Genomic DNA, 17,042 nt, shown 5'->3' on the forward strand with positions numbered 1-17,042 from the left:
AGTACTGGTTCTAAAAGGATGGCCTGGATCTTAATCTGGTGCTAATCCCAAACATAGTTTGAAAATGAAGTTCAGGGACAGTTCCAAGTTGCCAGAGGAGGGCCCTCCAACAACCTTGGGACATGATTCTAACCCTTACTGTCCTGCCTGGCAGCAACGTCCCAAGGTGCTGCTCCTTACTTAGCAGAAACAGTCTTCCCAGATGAGTATATCAGCCCAGAGATCGGTACACAAGCCAAGTCATTGGGCAGTGGGCCTGGATTGCTCTCTACTTCTCATTAGGCAGTTCCCCTTGTTGATTGGGATGGCCTTAGGGCTAGGCAAGCATAACTCAATCTGGCTCTGTTGAGGCTCTGTCCACTCTAGCCTGCCCTCACTGGGGCATATACATGGCAGGACCTGAGTTGTAGGATATTCCATGTGCTGTGGTAGTAATCCTATATGAGGCTGCAATCAGGCAGTTTGTCAAACCCAGATGCTGGTTATGGAGTATCCTGAGCTACTGCAACGTGTGTACTGAGTGCTGGACATCCAAGCTTCTTACTGTCTTCCTTCCAAAGCTGTGATGGGGTATACAGTCTAGCTTGTATGTCCTACTGCCAGGCCTTGTAGGAGAGCTAAAGTCTTTCCAGATCTAGTTAAAAGAGCATATGATAATAGAAGCTCTTGTCCTCTTTGGCTCTCATCACTTTGTAAGCCAGGATCTGTAAATTTTGTAATTGGGCTACTTGACATAAATGAAGTATTGTCTCAGCTTGGACAGACAACATTTTAAAAATGAAATAATTATTAACTATATGTGGAGTATATTAGAAATATTTGCTACAGAAGTTTGAATGAAAAAGATATTTTAAAGGCTATATATTTGTAGCCTAAAGTAAATATTACTTAATAACATCTCTGAAAATCCAGTTAGGTACCCATATCAGGTTCGTCCGTCTTTCCTTCCTTCCTTCCTTCCTTCCTTCCTTCCTTCCTTCCTTCCTTCCTTCCTTGCTTCCTTCTTTCCTTCCTTCCTCCCTCCCCCTTCCTCCCCCTTCCCTCTTCTCTCTCTCTCTTTCTTTCTTTCTTTCCTTCTTTCTTTCTCTTTCCTTCTTCCCTTCTGTCCTTCCTTCCTCCCTTCCTCCCTTCCTCTCTCCCTCCCTCCCTCCCTCCCTCCCTCCCTCCCTCCCTCCCTTCCTTCCTCCCTCCCTCCCTCCCTCCCTTCCTTCCTTCCTTCCTTCCTTCCTTCCTTCCTTCCTTCCTTCCTTCCCTCCCTCCCTCCCTCCCTCCCTCCCTTTCTTTCACTCTGTTGCCCAGGCTGGAGTGTAGTGGTGTGATCTCAACTCACTACAATATCTGCCTCCTAGGTTCAAGTGATTCTCCTGCCTCAGCCTCCCAAGAGCTGGGATTACAGGTATGCACCACCATGCCTGGCTAATTTTTATACTTTTAATAAAGACATAGAGACAGGGTAGAGACAGGGTTTCACCATGTTGGCCAGAGGCTGGTCTCAAACTCCTGACCTCAGGTGATCCACTTGCCTCAGCCTCCCAAAGTGCTGGGAGTACAGGTGTGAGCCACTACACCCCGCCAGGCTCTTTATTTCTATAAGGGAAGACTGATATCATCTATTCATCCTCTTGAAGAGTCCAGTGAGTTAAGCAATGATAAAAATAGCTAACATAAATTTAACAGATGGTGTTGTCTCCCTTGGGATAAACCCAGTATTGGGTTTAGAAACCTCAGCAGACATGACCTGAATCACATAGTTTTCTGGACATGCCTGTAAATTTGCTATGTAATTTTAAAACAATCATTATAATATTTCTTTGGGACAAATTTTTTTCTTGGTGTTATAGGCAAGTTGATTACAGACTCATTGAATTTTATGACTGAAATGAATGATGATGAAAATTATCAGGTCCAATTTCATGCTCAAGGCTGCAAAAGCTTATGTTTTAATGAAAACACATAGATACCCTGCCCGTGTTGAAACTTTCCTGTGTCCACTTTTCATCTGCCCCCACACAGCAGTCTCCCTTCCATTTAGGGGCACTTCTAGTTAGTTAATAATTTTCCATTATCTCTCTAAAGTGCATTCACACGGATTTACACAGGAGAAAGAATTTCCTGTTTAAAAAATTATCTATCCCAGAAAATACCTCAGAGATTTATGTTAGCAACAGCTCCACCTAACAGTAATCTCTAAGGGCAAATTAGCATGTACTTTTTGAAAGAAAAAGTAAGTTACTATTGAGTAAATTTGTAATAATTATGTGATATTTTGGCAATAAAAGGTGTTAAATGAAAGAAATCCGGGCACAGTTTTCCAGGGTTATTACAACTAAGAATAAGATTCCATTTACTAGGAAAAGTCTGTAGTTCAAAATATAGAGTTAGACACTGCTTAATGACAGGGATACATTCTGAGAAATGCATAGTTAGGCAATTTCATTGTGCAAACATTATAGTGTACTTATACAAACCTAGAGGGTCTAGCCAACTACACACCTAGGCTATATGGTAGAGCTTATTGCTCCTAGGCTACAAACCTGTAAAGCATGTTACTGTGCTAAAGACTGTAGGTCGTTGTAATGCAATGGCATTTGTATATCTAAACACATAGAAACACAGAAAAGGTACAGTAAAAATACACTATTATAATTTTACGGTATCACTGTCATATGTGATCCATTGCTGACTAAAAAGTCTACATGGTGCATGACTATAATCATTTATTCTGGGAGTATATGAAATGTTTTTTTTTTCTTTTTTTATTATACTTTTTAAGTTTTAGGGTACATTTGCACAACGTGCAGGTTTGTTACATATGTATACATGTGCCATGTTGGTGTGCTGCACCCATTAACTCGTCATTTACATTAGGTATATCTCCTAATGCTATCCCTTCCTCTTCCCCCCTCCCCACAATAAGCCCCAGTGTGTGATGTTCCCCTTCCTGTGTCCAAGTGATCTCATTGTTCAATTTCCACCTATGAGTGAGAACATGCGGTGTTTGCTTTTCTGTTTTTGTGATAGTTTGCTGATAATGATGGTTTCCAGCTGCATCCATGTCCCTACAAAGGACACAAACTCATCCTTTTTTATGGCTGCATAGCATTCTATAGTGTATATGTGCCACATTTTCTTAATCCAGTCTGTCATTGATGGACATTTGGGTTGATTCCAAGTCTTTACTATTGTGAATAGTGCTGCAATAAATATACGTGTGCATGTGTCTTTATAGCAGCATGATTTGTAATCCTTTGGTTATATACCCAGTAATGGGATGGCTAGGTCAAATGGTATTTCTAGTTCTAGATCCTTGAGGGATCACCACACTGTTTTTTCCACAATGGTTGAACTAGTTTACAGTCCTGTCAACAGTATAAAAGTGTTTCTATTACTCCACATCCTCTCCAGCACCTGTTGTTTCCTGACTTTTTAATGATTGCCATTCTAACTGGTGTGAGATGGTATCTCATTGTGGTTTTGATTTGCATTTCTTTATAATTTTACAGGATCACTATCATACATGATCCATTGTTGACTAAAAAATCTATATAGTACATGACTATAATCATTTATTCTGGGAGTAGATGAAATTTGTTAACATTATTCTAGTCTTTAGGTAAGTAAATGATAAGAATGAAATTTTAATTTATCTGACAAACAATAACCCTTCTGACAAGTAATCACTTATCAGATTCTTAACAAAAGTAATTATTAAAAGTTTTATCTAATATAACAAATGACTAAATATCTCCATCTAGTTGAATATTACACTCAAGCCAACATTTATTAAACAGTTATATATGTCAATATTCAGTAAAAAGATATTTACAGCCCAAGTGTTCACAGATAAAAATATTTAGAGAGATTAATATTCAAACAACTAATTACATTAGTATCCAAATACTCATACTATCCAAATACTCATAAAATAATTGATGTAGAGGGAAGTGTGAATTATTTTGAGGAGGTTAAACAATTACTTCAAAGGATAAAGGAGCTCAGTATTAAAGGATAAATATAATTTTTTATCAAATATAGGAATCTGGCTCAAACCGTCCTTTGAAATTGTCAACCTTATTTTGTAAAATAATAAATATTTAAAATCTTGCCAAAATACAAGTAAATTGAAAATATGTTTGCTTTATTAGAGAGAAGTACATACTTATTTCTAGAACATTTAGGTATATTTTAAAAAGATAAATAATAAATCATTCTGACTGTATTTCCTGTGGTTATTTTCATCTAATTTGCCTAAGCATTTTTCTGAGAGTCTGGGTAATATCTTATAACTCAAGAAAAAAATCAATAAATAACTAGAGCCAATTTCTGGACTAATTCCAGGAAGATGATGGCTCAAAATCATCATTCATCCCTTTCAACTCAACTCTAAATCAGCCAACTGTCTTGAGGCAAGCAGTTCCCGAGTCTTGTCAGTGACTGATTAGGAAAGAGAAGTTTAGCTCTAGGGAAATCCAATAAAACGGAAGTGGTACAAGGCTCTTGTGGCCAGTGGCCAGTGCGACTACTAGAGGCCATGTTAAAAGGACCCCAGTGTAAAGAAAAGAATATAATATGTATATGTGTATCTATATATCATCTATAACTATCATCTCCTAGAAAGAGCCTGGCCTACAGAATTGTAAAAACCACCTTGTTCCTATGTGAGTTTGCCTGACCTGCCTTATCTCCAAGGAGCCAAAACTGTCTAACTCCTCCTACTCCTGAGGCTAGGAAAGTTGAGAGCATTGATACTTCCATGGGGATGTGCATCCTGCTTGTTGACAGATGCCAACCATGTCTACATTGTACCACTTGCAGAAATCCCACAACTCAAGGTATTTCAACCAAAGACTTGGACTCCAATAAGCAAATAAAGAGAAGTGACACAATATAGGAGGATTCTTGCAGCCAAATATAATTAATTCAAGGATAAAGGAAAAAATCACACAAACTTTAAGATGGGGAAAACAATTTCTTACAAAGAAAAAAATTAGAGTAGTACAGTATTTTTTTTTTTCATTTACCACATCAGAAGCTAAAAGGTGGTAGAATGACATCAAAAGAAATTCACAGTGATAGAAAATGTCATACCCAACAAAACTATCAATATCTAGGAAAAAAGAAGTATGTTGTGGATATTCAAGAGTTTATCATCCATGAATTTGAGTTCAAAGAAATATTCAAATACTTGAGCAAGGACTCTACAAAATATTTTTTAGCTCTCTACAATGAGAAAAAAAAATTTTAAGAGTAAAATGATGAGTAATAAAAATGTAAAATATATAGCGGTACGTTACAGCTAAAGATACATATACATATAAAATAAATGTACAATTGTCAACTATTATATAGGGTAATTGTCAATATAGTATAATTTAATGTAAATCTATCTATATAGATGAGAGATTATAAGCTAAATTTTAATAATAGACTAAGTAAAAACCTATGTAGGCACTGACAGAAAAATAGTAAGATAGAGAAAACAAGCATTTTAAAGGTATCACACAGTATTAGTAATGGGAAATGATGGCATCAAAGCATATTTGTCTGGGAAAATACTTAGTATTATGTTAAACAAGAAAAATAATGAGTTTTATTATTATCAGAATTATGCACCCTCCTCAGAGAGAATTTCAAAAATGTATTGACTAATTGGACAACCTTATCAATTTCCAACCCATTAACTGATTTACTGTTATTTTCCATAGCACTTATTTCTTGACATTTTATCATATATTGATTTGCATCTTTGTTAGTGTTTGTTTTTGTATTAGAATAATTAGAATATAAACTGTATTGTGTTAAGGACTTTGTCTATTTCAGTCTTTGTCTTAGTCCCATGCCAGGCAGAAACGTGAATAATAAATAAATATTTATAAAGCAAATTTATGATTTCCAAGTTTAAAAAGTTAATAGTTAATGTAATGGAGAAGCATTCTACATGTACGAAGTTGTCAATGTGAAATATAGAATCAACAGAAATTTGACAAAACCAGAAAAAAAATCATCAAAATGCAAAAAAAAGAAAATAATCAAGAATATAAATTCAAATATAGAGTAAGTCAAGAAAAACAACAACAACAAAGCCTCCTTAGAACAACAGCAACAACAACAAAAAGCTGGACAAAGTGATAATCGATGTTTTTTTTTTTAGGATACATCATGGAACAGAGGGCAAACTGCCTCCTGGAAATGTGGAGTGTCTAAGGAGTCACAGCTGGGATTTTCCTTGGATTAAAGGCCGCAGGTGCCACAAACAGGTAGGAATACTCGAGTGGTAATCTTGAAAAATTACTGGAAGCTGAGGGTAGTCTAGGTGGTGAATGAAAACCTCCTGTGGACCTCAGTCTTAGGGAGGGGCCACACTTTTCTGGGCTTTACCTCCAGGAACCCTATCTTGTTCTCCCGGTGAAGAACCTGCAGTTTCCATTGTGGCTCTGAGGAATGGGAAGGGACAGAGGAAGGGACACTGTTCACAGAATAAAAATATAAACCACAGACTTGAATATTTGCAGAACATATATGTTACAAATAAGTTGTATCCAAAACATACAAGGAACACTTTAAACTCAACAGTAAGACAGGAAACCTACATAAAAAATGAAAGATATGAACAAACACATCAACAAAGAAGACATACAAATAACAAATAATCACATGTACGGTCCTTAAACAAATGTAAGTTAAAACAACAAGATACTACAGTATATCTATTAAAATGGCAAAAGATAATATATATAATATTATATATTAATATATTATTATATATTATATAATGATATATTATTATATATTAATATATTATTATATATTATATAATGATATATTATTATATAATAATATATCATTATATATTATATAATGATATATTATTATATATTAATATATTATTATATATTATGTAATATATTATTATATTATATATAATAATATATTAATATATTATTATATAATTATATATTATATTATATAATATATTAATATATTATTATATATAATATAATAATATTACATAATATTATATATTAATATATTTATATATATTAATATTATATAAATATTATATATATACTATTTTACAATCACACTAGAAATGAGTGAAAGTTATTGTTGCTCTGCATCTCGGCCAGCATTTGGTATTTTATATATTATATATATTACTACATATGGTTAATTGAATTTAACAATTGTATTTGCATCACAAATCAAGAGGTACAAGTTTCTTGCTGTTGGAGTGGGACGTTACAAATAAAAATTGGAAGAGGAGAGAATGATCTATACGGTGATGGATTAGGGCATGATTATGAACTACTGTTTAGCTTAATATATGTATAGATGGTAGTATATAGAAATATTTATAGATATGTGCATTTATGTATTCATGTCCTGACAGAGGGCAGAAGGAGCCCATTCTACAGGGAGGGAAAAATAAATCTTAGCTATGTCAAATTTTTTACCTCATAAATCCGTTATTGCCTAGAGCAAAACACTAGCGTTTTGTATGTTGTGTACCAGGAAGGGGTGATGCAATGAAAGAGTTTTTGGGGCAGGTGTTAAAGGCAGGAAGCCCTAGAGAGAGTTTGAAACTAAAGGATCATCAAGCTAAAGGAAACTAAAGGAAAAGGGCCATGCTGGGCAGAATTCAGAAAATGAATGTTTGATGCATCCCAGCAGAGAGCTTCTCTAGGCTCTTCCTCTTCACAGTGGTTAGCACAAGTGCTCTGGGGCCACAGAGCACTTGACAGTCACTCTGCATTAAGTTTTCCTACCAGGTAAGTCATATGAAGCAACAGGGAGCAATGAGGGTTAATCCTTTTCTGGCGTGTATCAGTAAGAAAGTCTTCAACATCCCAAAGTCCAAAGAAAAGAGGCTAGTATCAAACAAACAAACACATAAACAAACAAAAATACTTCCTCATTAGCATGGCTATGCCTTTGCACAATTCTCTGATTATCTCTGCATCAGATTCTTTTTTAACACAATGGGAATATTAATGCCTAACTGAAGCAGGGCACAGTGGCTCATGCCTATCTCAGAGGAGGAGGTTGCAGTGAGCTGAGATGGTGTCATTGCACTCCAACCAAGATGACAGAGTGTGACCCTGCCTCAAAGTAATAATTAGTAATAATGATACCTATCTGAAAGTTTCTCTTCATTTAAACTTTTTTAGCAATACAATAAATGAACAAATTTAACCAGCAGTTGTTTAAGAGAAATGGAGCTCTAAATGAGCAATGATTAACATGATAACATACCCAGATTCTCTTGTAATCAGGTAAATACAAATTAAAAGCACAACAAAAAATCTTTTAGGATTCATAATGTTGGTACTTTTATCATTTGACAATATCAACAGTTAGGTAGGATGCAGGAAAACAGGAATTCTCATATACTGCCAGTAAGAGTATAAATTATGGCAATAACTTTAGAAAACAATGTGGCAATTCTGTTACAGTTTCGGAATGTGTCTGATCTGTGGCTAAGCAATGCTAGTCCTTGATATGCACCTAAGAGAAACTCTCACAGGTACAAAGGAGTTATGCAACAGTCATTCTCTGATCTAAGAAGGTTGGAAACAATCTGAATCTATGCTGTCTGGTTAAGTAGCTTCTGATCACTTGTGGTATATATTGTTGCGTGGAAACATAAGAAGTAATAGGTATGTAAAGGATTACATGGAAATGAAATATTTAAATTTCAAGAGAGTGGTTATCTTCTAAGAAAGAGTGAAAGGAATGACATTCAGTGTGTTTATAAAACGTTTATACTTTATGCTGGGAGATGGGTACATGGAATCTTATATTTTTCTCTAAAAACTTTTTAATTTCTATTTTTTTAATGATTATGAATAAATAATGAACACACTTATAGGGCACATGTGGTATTTTGACACAAACCTACAATGTGCAATGATCAAATCAGGATAATTGAGGTACAAATCACCTCAATTATTTGTCATTTCTTTGAGCTAGAAATGTTCCAGTTTTGCTCATTAAGTTATTTGAAATATACAATAAATTATTGTTAACTATAGTAAGCCTATTGTGCTACTAAATATTAGATCTTACACCTTCTGTCTAATTGCATAGTTCTGTACCCATTAACCATCCTTACTTTATAATCCCTCCCCACTACTCTTTTCAGCCTCTGGTAAACATTCTGCTCTCTATCGTTATGGGTTCAATTTTTTTTTTATCTCCCAAATATTACTTAGAACATGCAATTTGTTTTCTGTGTCTGCTTTATTTCACTTATAATGACCTCCAGTTTCACTCATGTTGTTACAAATGACAGGATTTCATTCTTTTTCATGGCTAAATAACATTCCATTGCATATATGTACTACATTTTAAAATCCATTAATCTGTTGATGGACACAGGTTGATTCCATATCTTAGCTCTTTTGAATACTACTATAATAAACATGGGAGTGCAGACATATCTTTGATATATTGATTTTCTTTCATTTGGATATAAATGCATCAGTGGGTTTGCTAAACCATGTGGAAGTCCTATTTTTAGTTTTTTGAGAAATTCCATAATATTCTTTTGGCTATAGTAATTTACATTTCTACTAGCGGTGTATGAGGGGCCCCTTTCTTCACATTTTCACCAGAACTTGTTATTGCCTGTCTTTTGAATAAAAGCCACTTTTACTGGGGTGAGATGATAGCTCATGGTGGTTTTGATTTGCATTTCCCTGATGATTAGTGATGTTGTCAATAATTTTTTTAAATATACCTGTTGGCCATTTGTATGTCTTCTTTTGAGAAATGTCTATTCAAATGTGTTATTTTTTTTTGATCAAATTATTTGTCTCCCCTGCCCATTGAGTTGTTTGAACTCCTGCTTTATTCTGGTTTTTCTGTTGTCAGATGGGTGCTTTGCAGATATTTTCTCTCATTTGTGTATTGTCTCTTCACTTTGTTGAGGTTTGATTATTGTGTATGTTTAGAGATAAAGGTCTAGTTTCATTCTTTGACATATAGTTATCTAGGCTTTTCCAGCATCATTTGTTAAAAAGGCTGTCCTATCCCAGTGTATGTTCTTGACACCTTGTCAAAAACAGGTTGACTATAAATATGTGGATTTATTTCTAGGTTTTTTATTCTGTTTCATTGATCATTGGTCTATGTGTCTGTTTTATGCCAGTACCATGCTGTTTTGGTTACCATAGCTTTGTAGTATAATTTGAAGTCAGACGATGCCTGCAGCTTTGCTCTTTTTCCTCAGGATAGTTTTCACTATTCTGGTTCTTTTGTGGGTTCATATAAATTTTAGAATTATTTTTCTTATTTCTATCTTTGGTATTTTGATAGGGATTATATTGAATCTATAGATTGCTTTTGGTAGTGTGAACATTTTAACAATATTGGCTCTTTCAACCAAAAAACATGGAATATCTTTCCATTTTTTTATGTCTTATTTAATTTATTTCATCAATATACTAGAGTTTTCCTTGTAAAGATCTTTCACTTCTTTGGTAAGCTTATTCCTAGGTATTTTATCTTATTATATTTATTGTATATTATACTTATCATATATTATACAATTTTAATATGCAATAATTATAATGTAATTATATAAGTATAATTGTATTATACTTATTATTACATTGTAATATTACATATTATTGTATTATAATATACAACAAATATACTTATATAAGTATAATACACATTAAATATAATAAATCATAATTTATAAATAAGTTATATTTATATTATATAATTTATTATATATTAATATATTTTATTATAAATGGAATTACTTTTTCAGGTTGTTTGCTGTTTGCATATAGAAATGCTACTGATTTCGGTATGTTGATTTTGTATCCTCCAACTTTACTGAATTTGCTTATCAGTTCTAACAGTTTTTTGGTACAGTATTTAGGATTTTCTAAAAATAAGATCATATCAAACAAGGGTAGTTTGAATTCTTCCTTTCCAATTTGGATGCCCTTAATTTTTTTCTTTTGTCTGATTGCTCCACTGAGGACCCTCAGTACTATGTTGAATCACAGTGGTTATTCAGCAGGGCATCCTGACTTGTTCCAGATCTTAGAGCAAAAAGACTTTCAGTTTGTCCCTGTTCAGTATGATACTGTCTTTGGGTCTGTCATTGATGGCTTTCACTGGGTTGACGTATGTTGTTTCTGTACCCAGTTTTTAAGGGTTTTTATCATGAAAGAATGTTGAATTTTATCAAACACTTTCTCAACATCAGTTGAAATGATCCTATGGTTTCTGTCCTTTATTCTCTTATTATGGTGTATCACACTGATTGATTCGCATATGTTGAACCATCCTTGAATCTGAGGGATTCAAGGATGTGACCCACTTGGTCACAATGAAGATCTTTTTCATGTGTTATTGAACTCAGTTTTTAAGAAATGGGGCCTTTCAAAGTGAGGAGTTCCTCTCCCCAGCCACCCATCGCCTGGGAAGGGAGGAGCGACTCTGCCCAGCTGCCGCCCCGTCTGGGAGGTGAGAGGGGCTTCTGCCCGGCCCCCTCATCGTCTGGGAAGTGAGGGTCACCTCCGGCCGGCAACCCAACTGACTGGGAAGAGAGGGGCGCCTCTGCCTGGCTGCTGCATAGTCTGGGAAGTGAGGGGCACCTCTGCCTGGCCTCCGCACCATCTGGGAAGTGAGGCGAGCCTCTGCCAAGGCTGTTGCCCCGTCTGGGAAGTGAGGGGCACCTCTGCCCGGTCCCTGTGCAACCCTCCAAGTGTGAAGTGACAGCCTTGTATGTGATCTTCCTGCCCTCCCCAAGTTTCCATTTTCAACATTAAAGCTTCCTTTTTAAAGTTTTAAATTGGAGAATAAAAAGAGAGAGAGAGAGAGAGAGAGAGAGAGAGATGGGGCCTTTCAGAGGTGATTGATTAAGCCTTGAGGACTTTTCTCTTGGGGATGGGATTAAGCCCCTTTTAAAAATTGCTTCACTTAATGTTTGGCTGTCTCGCTTTCTGCCTTGTGAGGACACAGCACTCCTTCCCTCCGAAGGATGCCGCAACAAGGCACCATCTGGGAAGTAGAGAGCAGCCTTCGCCAGATAACAGAACCTGCCAGCACCTTAATCTTCGACCTTCCAGCGCCAAAACTGTGCGATGTAATTTCTGTTCTTTATAAATTACTCAGTAATATAGTTTGGCTCTGTGTCCTCCACCCAAATGTCACTTTGAATTGTAATCCCCATAATCCCCGTATGTCAAGGGCAGGAGCAGGTGGAGGGAACTGGATCACAGGGCTGTTTCCCTCAAGCTGTTCTGGTGATAGTGGGTGAGTTCTCGTGAGATCCGATGATTTTATAAGCATCTGACATTTCCTCTGCTTGCACTCACTCTGTCCCGCCGCCCTGTAAAGAAGGTGCCTGCTTCCCCTTTACCTTCCGCTGTGAGTGTAGCTTTCTGGAAGCCTCCCTAGCAATGTGGAACTGTGGGTCAATTAAACCTCTTTCCTTTAGAAATTACCCAATCTCAGGCAATTCTTTACAGCAGCATGAGAATGAACTAATACACCCAGACTCAAGTATTTTGTTATGGCAGCACAGACTAAGCCAGTACTGTTCCACAGAGTAACTGATCAGTACTCAAAATGCTTGGGACCATCAAAAACAAACCAAAAAAGGTTGAGAAATTGTCACCAAGAGGAGCTTAAGGAGACATGGCAGTGAAATCTCATGTGATATTCTGAATGGAATCCTAAAACAGAAAGAGGCAGTAAATTTAAAAAATTTGAATAAAGTATGGACTTTAGTTAATAATAATGTATTAATATTGGTTCATTTATTATAACTACTGTACCATACTAATGCAAGATGTCAAAAATGGGAAAAAATGGATATAGGTATCTGGGAACTCTGTACTATCTTCACAATTTTTATGGATCTGAAAATAGTTTATTTTTAAAGACAATTAGTAAAGAGTTAAAAATATATTGTGTTAGCAATTAATATTGGATGTAAGAGAATTTAGAAAGAGTATAGCAAGGTATTCATGTAAAATGTATCATCAGAAGATGGAACTCTTGAGATGAGTCATCAAGGGCTTAAAAATAAGTTTAGGATGACTGGGGTTTCCAATCAAGAGGAAAAGCATATGGTGTATACCCACTACCTGAGATTCAATAAACACCCCACAATCTCCACTTATGACAGAATGAAGATACCAGAGGGAACAACATATTTGAGGCTAGTGAGCTTGTAAGGAAGTGAACAGGCAATGAGAACAAGGATGATCATAGAGGGTGTTATGTGGCATTTATAGGAGTCCAGGAGTTATTAATTTTTGGTGTATGTGGATTATCATAGGAAATTTGGAGACCAGAAGTATACAGTGTAGTTGATGTGTGGCTAGTCTAAGGCAACTACTGTGGGATAAATAACTCAGAAATACAAGGGAACATAAAATAATCTTTGTAACTATTCAGGCATGATAGGAAAATAGCATGTTGAAACAAAATGACATTTCTCACTGGCAGATGCAAGCAAGGCTAATAACATATTAATGTTTTCATGTTTTTATACATCTCTAGAAACTTGTTAAAGGTCAAAGCAAGAAATTCATAATTGAATTCAGAACAATGGGCATAGTTGCTTTAGCTTGAAATACCTAAATGAACCCCAACCTTAAGAAGTAGATATCAGTAGATTTATTCAGATACTATATTTAATTCCTCTATGAAATTAAACATTTTGATATTTCAGAATTTACTGATGCTTATTTTATTGCACAACATAAAGGCTAAAGAGGAAGTTGAGATTTTTATACCTGCTGTGCAGTAATGAGTGACCTCTTTCTCCACTGTTTCAGGAGAGAGTACATGAGATCTTGGACTTCCATTTCTTTTTTTTTTTTGAGACGGAGTCTTGCTCTGTGCCCCAGGCTGGAGTGCGGTGGCGTGATCTCGGCTCACTGCAAGCTCCGCCTCCCGGGTTCATGCCATTCTCCTGCCTCAGCCTCCCAAGTAGCTGGGACTACAGGCGCCCGCCACCTCGCCCAACTAATTTTTTGCATTTTTAGTAGAGATGGGGTTTCACCGTGTTAGCTAGGATGGTCTTGATCTCCTGACCTCTTGATCCACCTGCCTCGGCCTCCCAAAGTGCTGGGATTACAGGCGTGAGCCACTGCGCCTGGCGGACTTCCATTTTCACATGGAGGTGATGAGACATTCCTCCATCTTCTAGCTGGAGTGGTGTGAGAGGAGGCTTAATGCAGTGTCAGGAATTTCAATAGTGCCCAATAGGAACAAAGCCAGACACCCTCGGTGTCAATGTAGGACACATGGGAGATGGCAAAAAGACATTCCTGTCCCTCCCAACCAGGTGAGTATAGTAGAGGCTTAGTAGACAACTGTAACTCCTACACATTTGAACAGAAATTGGGAGTTTTTACCACTTGGGTATTAATGGATGCTGAGTATGGTGTGTGGTCTTCTAGTCTACATAGCAATAAAGATGCAGTACCCTGCTTTTTTTCTGATGGAGTAGTGACAGAGAAGTCAAGGCAAACACAGATTTTAAATAAGAATGAGAAAAATCATACCATACTAGGAAAACAGCCAGGTTTCCATCAAAAATTATGCATCATATCAAGAAACAGAAAAGTCTGTGCTTAAAAGAGAAAGATAGCAGATGCCAACACCAAGATGATGGTGATGATAGAATTATCTGACAAAGATTTTAAAGCAATTACTAGAAAGTGCTTTAAAGAAAAATTTTAAACATGCTTGACAAAAATATTCAAAAATAGAAGATCTTAACCAAAAATTAGAAAGTTTCAGCAAAAAGTAGAAGATGTAAAAACAAACTAAATGGAAATTGTAGAACTTAAAAATAAAATGAACAAACAACTCAGAAAAATGAATAAAACAGAGACTAGTCAGTGAAATTGAAATGAAACAGTAGAAATTACCTAAACTGAAAAGAAAGAGAAAATAAACTAAACATTAAAATGAGCAGAGCCTTAGAGACAAGTGGAAGCTATAACAAAAGATCTAATGTTTGTATTATTGAATTTTTGAAAAAAGAAAAAAGTGGGAAGGGCTGAAGAAAAAGAGTTGAATGTCATAATGACTGAAAAAATGTCCACTTTGGTGAAATATATAAACCTATAGATATGAAGTGTTATGCCCAGACCGTTTGTTCCCCAAAGAAGACCACCAGAGTCTAGAGTCAAAGCCAAGCGGCAAGGATCTTTTACTACAAGTTCGAACTTGGTCCCTCCGTTCCACCGCATATAGGAGGGCCCCGAACAAAGCAAGTGCTTGCCTTTTATAGCCCGAGGTAAATAGGATACGTCAAGTTACAGAGGAACAAAGGAATTCTTTTGGTTACAGCACTACAATTGGGTAACATTTTAAGTTATACATTTAGCAGTTTTCTATTGGTTCCCGCACTTTCAGTAAATCCACGAATGGCTGTGTCCTTATCAGAGACTTTCCAGGTGGTGTTTGTACTGGGCTTGGGAAGTTGAGAGATATATGGGGGTATGTGTTTGTACTGGGCTCGGGAAGTTGAGAGATATATGGGGGGTTGTGTTTGTACTGGGCTCGGGAAGTTGAGAGATATATGGGGGGTTGTGTTTGTACTGGGCTCGGGAAGTTGAGAGATATATGGGGGGATGTGTTTGTACTGGGCTCAGGAAGTTGAGAGATATATGGGGGGATGTGTTTGTACTGGGCTCGGGAAGTTGAGCCCGGGGCTGAGGAATGTGCCTGATTTTTTTCATTCCTTTCATCCCCCCCTTTCCTCAGGAACCTCTAGATCCAATCTTGGGTCTTACAAGTCTGATTCTGTTTCAGCGTTTACAGGTTGGTATTGGGCTCTGAGGACCATGAGCTGAACGGTGTCAAACCTTTCTCTGACAAACTGCAAAATTCTGTTAACAACACAAGGTCCTATGGTAAGCAGAAATAGTAGACGCAGCAGGGGTCCAAGGAAGGGGGCTAACAGGGAAAACATAGAGGAATTCCACCATTGGTCTGCAGCTGAAGCAAACTGCCGTGTTCTTACTTCTGTGCTTAACTTGCGTAACTGTTGGACCCGGTCCTCTACAAGCCCTGATTCATTTATGTAGAAACAACAGTCTTCTTTTAGAAACATACATGTACCACCTTTTTCAGCAGTGAGTAGGTCTAGGGCCCTCCGGTTCTGCAAGGTTACCTGGGCTAGGGATGTGAGCTGCCGCTGAAGGGAGGCAAGGGATTCAGTCGACTCCTCCATAGCAATGGCAAATTGTTGGTATAACTTGTTGCTTTCTATGAGGGTGTGACCTAGGGCTCCCCCCGCCAGTCTGGCCGCAATGAGGGATGCAGTGAGGGAGATTCCTGCAATGAGGGGGAGAAATGTGGCTCGTGCAGGTCTCAGTCTAGGGACTGGGTGAATAGCAGTACTAGTCCAGTTACCGGTGTACCCCAGGAACTCGCCGGCAGTTAGTAGAGTCAACCAGGGAACTAATGTGACAGGAAGACACAGTAGGTTGGTAACAGAGGGACCAGATAGGTTCTTAGATAATGTTCCATTACACCAGAAGAATATGCCCGGCGGAGCCCTTAGGGTGATATGAGGGGGCATTGCAGTGATGCTGCAGAGGCTGGAATTGGTTCCTGAGAAGCAGTAGGGAAACTTCTCCTGACTGGGGTTTAGGTATAGTGGCACGTTTAGGATAGGGGCATATGAGAGGTTTCGGAGGTTGTTAGCTTGGGCAGAGGTAGAGGATCCCCATGGCAGAGGGACAGCGGTTAGCGGTGGACGCCCTAGAGTGGCACACAGAAAGCTGCCAGACAGGCTGTGAAGTCCCATAGGGTTAGCAAGTTCTAGTCCTTCTTGTAATATTTTTAACCAGGAGAAAGGACGTAAGTCTTGTGTTAGTCTGTTTTCTTGTTGTTGGATATTCCCATGGACCAGGGGCAGTACCTGCACTAGACCTCGCCACAGATAGAGGTGACTGCTAGGCTATGTGGAGGAGGAGGAGTAGTATACAGCCCCATGTTGAGGCGTGGTCCAGCGGGAGTTCCAGGGGTCTCTAACTATTCATGTATATGAA

At 37.3% G+C, this 17,042-nt stretch overlaps 1 long non-coding RNA gene across 1 annotated transcript in view; it reads left to right on the top strand.

Annotated features, from left to right (window-relative positions):
* The window catches only part of LOC139357772 (uncharacterized), a 179,256-nt gene that overhangs the window by 111,172 nt on the left and 51,042 nt on the right, over positions 1 to 17,042 (top strand). The window contains exon 2 of the long non-coding RNA XR_011611465.1: positions 6,152 to 6,257. This is a non-coding gene — a long non-coding RNA (uncharacterized lncRNA). The remainder of the gene's footprint in view (positions 1 to 6,151; positions 6,258 to 17,042) is intronic.

This window comes from Macaca nemestrina, chromosome 13 (assembly GCF_043159975.1).
Source record: "Macaca nemestrina isolate mMacNem1 chromosome 13, mMacNem.hap1, whole genome shotgun sequence".
Classification (NCBI taxonomy): Eukaryota; Metazoa; Chordata; class Mammalia; order Primates; family Cercopithecidae; genus Macaca; species Macaca nemestrina.